The sequence below is a fragment of the Coffea arabica genome, chromosome 5c, assembly GCF_036785885.1.
Source record: "Coffea arabica cultivar ET-39 chromosome 5c, Coffea Arabica ET-39 HiFi, whole genome shotgun sequence".
NCBI classification, from domain to species: domain Eukaryota; kingdom Viridiplantae; phylum Streptophyta; class Magnoliopsida; order Gentianales; family Rubiaceae; genus Coffea; species Coffea arabica.
Genome location: NC_092319.1, coordinates 32,639,308 through 32,644,551, shown reverse-complemented (window position 1 = coordinate 32,644,551; position 5,244 = coordinate 32,639,308). Strand labels below are relative to the sequence as shown.

General features: G+C 33.0%; 1 long non-coding RNA gene across 1 annotated transcript; it reads right to left on the bottom strand.

Moving 5' to 3' along the window:
* Positions 1-534: 534 nt before the first annotated feature.
* On the bottom strand, positions 535-4,208 carry LOC140007705 (uncharacterized). Its single transcript, XR_011815060.1, has 4 exons — positions 4,038-4,208; positions 3,513-3,774; positions 3,371-3,432; positions 535-841 (listed from the first exon to the last, which is right to left on the bottom strand). It is a non-coding gene; the product is annotated as an uncharacterized lncRNA (long non-coding RNA).
* Between the last annotated feature and the right edge of the window lie 1,036 nt (positions 4,209-5,244).

The following is a 5,244-nucleotide window of genomic DNA, read 5'->3' as shown; positions in this document are numbered from 1 at the left end:
AACTTAGGGCGACTGTAGTGTCAAGGATTATTTTAAGGCGATAGAGATTGGTATAATACGTGTGGATGTACAAGAATATCGTGAAGCTACTAGGGCAAGATTCACTACAAGAAAATTGATTTTTAGTGACAAGCCATTTTCGTCACAAAAAAATAGAAAGTCGTCACTGATAAGTTTTATTGACAACTTTCTAGTCATCACAGAGTCGTCACTGAAGGCCCGTCGGTAAAAGTATACAGTGACAACCTTAAAAGTCATCAATAAATGGTACTGTTTTGTGACAACTGGTGTCGTCAGTAATTGTTGTAATTTTAGTGATGACATAGTATCTTGTCATTGATGTACAAAGCAATGTTGTCACTGAAACTAATCCATAGTGTCAACTGGTATAAACTAATTACTGACAACTTTTCTTGTCACTAAACACTTTTCAATTCCATAACAATAGGTGGTTGTCAATAGAGAAATCTGATTCAATAACACTTTCCCACCATGAAATTTGATTATTTTTCCGCTACAATTATATCTTAAAAATGAAAAAAAAATGACAATGCTTTACTATTAACAAATGAAGGCATCCATTACATTACGAAATGCCAAAATATCATTTTAAGCATTCGAATATCATAATCAAGTTCAACAATACCCTACAAATAGTTTGATAAGTGGTACTTGGCCTAAATTTCACATATAAGTCAAGGCAGTTTTACAAAACAAATCCAAGTCCCCAAAAAAATGCGTTGTCAAAGCATTTCTTGAGCATCAGATTTTCTCTATAGTTCTGGAGTCAATTAACAACTCTTGCTGCTGATCTTCCAAAAATCTAAAATGAGCAACATATCTGCAGTGAAGTACTTCATTTATTAGCACGTGATAAGAAAAACTTGAAACAAGAAAGAGAACTTAATAATTTGCAAGAAAATAAGCTAAATCATTTCTTTTAAGTATCATCTAGATAGTGACTAAATAAGAGCAAAGTAAAAGATAAAGCACTCAGAACTTCCGACAAGCAACTGGGTATAGAACTGGAAATGAGATTGTACTAATCCAACCGTATAAATTAAATAACTTCCCTAAAGTTTTGCAAACTTTTTTCAAGTAAATATCAAAGAGAACAAACCCAACATTGCTGACCATAGCACCCTCTCGAGCATCAAAATTGATGGAAGCTTCAGTGCTAGCAGCAAGATAGCAACCAAAAACAGTAGGATTCTAATCAAAGGTTAACCTTCAGAACTGCTTTTCAATTTATCTAGTAATTCAAAAGCCAAACCTAAAACTGCTACTAAGGTTTAGCCAAATATGAAATTTTGATTGATACAATGTTACAAACATTTCTTTGTTTCTGCCCAGGATGGCTTAGCACAATATTGCTACCATTTGTTGTTTATTGGTCCTCAATAATTATCACTAATTCTTTGGAACTGACCAATACATCTGATTTTTACCAGGGAGTTTAAAATATTGGAAATTAAGGGAAAAAATAAACAAATGGATTTTAATATTGTTCACTCAATAAAGATAGCCTTATCATCTTCAACCTGATCTTGGATTGCTTATATGACTTTTGCATCATTATGAATTTTGATAAACTCTTGCAAAATATTTGAAGCTTGCTAATTCCAGAACAACAAATCACAAACGAACCATTATTAATAGAAAAAAGACAGACTTGACAGATTTGCACCAAAGTAAATGAAAGTTTAAAGTTAAAAATATTGGTTATTTTAGGTTCACTGATTTGAAGGCTAGTTTTCAAAGCATTGAGTTAGATCAGAAGCCTGCTCAATCTAACATGCACATTAATCAAGAAGAAAGTCAATTGATAGGAATATCTAAGTAACTTTTCTTTGAGACATACATTTAATATTGAATCTGAAAAAAAAAATTCTGTTGGATAACATACTTGACAAAACATAGAACTTTGGATTATACTGAAGAGACATGATAACAAGTATGTAATTCTCACTCATTTCTGGATACTTAAAGTAACTTAGACAAGTATGAAAACAAAGTTTCTCATTCAAACTCAAAATGAAAAGCAGCCCAAATTCACCAGTTCTGAAAATAAATGAAGAGAGTAAATTATGTCCAAAACAGAACAACAGATTAATGGTGACAAAATGTGCAACAACACATGAATGGTGGCAAAACAGAAGGCTATCTATTGATATACGAATTGATCAGATTCAAAGAGAGATACATCCAGAGGCTATCACTAAAAAGGCTTTTACTCATTTGGATAGCTCCTTATGTATTTTTGCATTACAATCTGAAACATATAGTACAACTGCAAACAATACTCTTAGCTTAAAGAAAAGGTTTTGCAAGAAAAGAATCTTAGCAGTATTAGTTCGAACCTTTAACAGCTTGCTATGTGAGGAGGATGTAACAGACAATAACCCTTCATTTTTTCTCTCATTCCCAACCAATGCACTTTTGGACCCAATTGAAGACAACCTATCTAAATCATTTCCAATCCCTTTACAGTTTTAAAAAAAAGTTCATCCATCAAAATGGAATACTAAAAACTTATAGCAGAGAGACAATAAAAATAAATATCAATGATTGGTAAAAACAAAAAAAAAATATGGGTTCTCTTATTATCGAAAGTTAGGCCAATGCTAATCATTTCCAAACATATCAATGTTTTATAAAAAAAAAAAAAAAACCCCAACAGCAAACCGATCTTTTGTATATCAAAGAGCTGTAATTGTTTGATGATCAATAGACATAACATGAAGAAATTATGAGACCTTTTTTTTGCATTGAAGCCTTTGTTAGTTACATCTATAATGTCCTTTTAGCTAAGCTTATGTCTATAGAGTGATAATCTGGCACATTAATAGGTAAAACAAATAACCCTAGTGGTAAGAAGCACACAGGTTGTGCAGCATTTGCATGACCTATATAAGAGGATAAATGAATCTTAATAAGTAATTGTTACAAAATCTATATGAACCTGCCACGCACGGGAGGATCACTTAGTACATGAAAGCATACAATTTGTTAAAGGAAACATGCAAAGCCTACCTCCATTACACTGCCTTCAATATTAACTCGACATTAAAAATAGAGTTCAAAAAATGTTTACAACCTATAGTATACTTATGCAAAAGCACTAAAATTGATGTTGAACCCATAGCCAAATATTTTAACGCAAAACAGGAAATCTTTTATGACTTCTGATAAGGGTGATTTAATATAGATTGGAAGCGAAACAAGGTAAAAGATACTTAAAACCATGAAACTTTCCCTAAATTTCTGTAAAATTATTGTGTTTTTATGAATTTTGATGCATTACGTGGTTAAAAGAAATTACCTAAGCAACGCAAGAAAATAACCCAAAAATAATGAAATTGAAGTTCACCTCAGGAAATTTCCCTTCCTCTCCAAAAAAGGTACAAGAAAGACCATAGCAGCTACATAGACCTAGACAATAAAGAAACCCAAAATTATTTAAGGAAACTGATAAAGCTGAATGAAGAAAAAAGAAAGGCCAAAATTTTTACCTGAATGATAAAAGATCCAACTTCACCAGCACCACCCAAAACAAGAACTGATTTACCAGCTGAAGGCCTAGCACTTTCAGGTCCCCCGTATGCTATTCAACGGCAACGGGAAGGTTAACTGCCTCGGCAAACTCAAATTCTTGGGCTTCGCAGCTAGTACCTTCTCCTCCACTATAGTGTACTCCGCCAGTGACCCACATCCCTTTGGGTACAAAGCATGCTCATGAATGTCTCCGAATACTTCATCCCCCACCTTGAATTCCTTCACCAAAAAAATTTTGCAAAAAACAATTAGGGCAAAAGATTTTGTGAGGGTAAAAATTAGTTGTTATCTTGTACAAGAAAAAGTTGGCCAAAAATTAGTGAGGGTAAACACCCACAAGTAAGCAAATGCCAAAAGAAGGAGATGACTCTATCCATAAATCAAATGAAACCCAAAAAAATTGGATAGAAATTTTTGGCAAAAAAATAATTAGGGCAAAAGATTTGGGGGAAAATTAAGGAGGAAAAAGAGAATGGACATACCTTTTGTTGCAGAGAGTTAGTGGTGAACGTAGTCCTCCGTTTAGCATTGCACAGCCATGATCAATTAGTATGAGATGAGGAGGAGATCTTCGGTATAGATGAGGAAAGTTCTATTTGGTTCTATAGTGTTGGTAGTGTCCTGTAGAGTGAGAGTAAACCTGACCGATGGCTATTTTTCACTTGGCTATTTTTCACTAAGTGTTTAATACCGATTCCACGCCTGTTCTTTGACTTTGAATAAAATTTCAATTCCTTAGATTTCCCCTCTTACTTGTTTGGTAGCAAAATTCCAAACAAACTTTTTTAGTTTCCAACTTTTTAGTTGAAGTATAATTTTACTAATTCATTATTACTTGCTACTTTTTAATAGTTTTGTGAAAATATTTGTAATGGGTGAGAAAATTTTGTTGCAATATTGCAACTGGTAAAAGCACCTTGGTTCTGCTTCAAATAGTTAATTTTTTTTAATGACATCAAATAGCAAATTCGATATTAATATTGATATCACTTTCTCCAAATTATGAAACTAAATTACTACAACTTATTCACTTTTTTCCCATTATTTTTACTACAACTTATTCACTAAATTATCTTTTTTTTTCCATTATTTTCTCCCAATACTCTAGTATTTTTTTTAGTTATTTTATACTAAGGAGACATTTGTTTCAATGGTTAATTTCACTTTACATTATTGCACTAGTATTGATTTGCAAGACAAAACTTGAGTTCCCAACAGTTAAAAAATTCATTAGAGAGCAAATACAAAATAACAGTTGCTATAGTGTATAAAAATTTTAAATCAGATAGTGACAAGAGTGAGTTGTCAGTAACTACTTCCATCATTATCAGTGACAACAACGGCCAAGTTGTCAAAGAAGGGGGAATTATTACTGACAACATTTACAAAGTCGCCGTAGATGTAGTTTGGCGTGCTCTGGTGGGAGTCCAATTGTGACGACAATCTAAGGTCATCACTGGTGCCTTTACTCCTTTCAGTCAATTGTGAAAACTTTTTATATTGTGGCTAATGGGCCCCATTTTGTGACAACTAATTTTCGTCACTAGGAAATGTTGTCACTAATAACCAAATTTCTTGTAGTGATTCTTCAATGGAGTGAGGCCTGAAATTGTTGAATTACAACATTACATCGAAATAGTGGTAGGGTTAACAAAGCTATCAAAGTAGAGTGGTGCCTCAAGAGCAGGG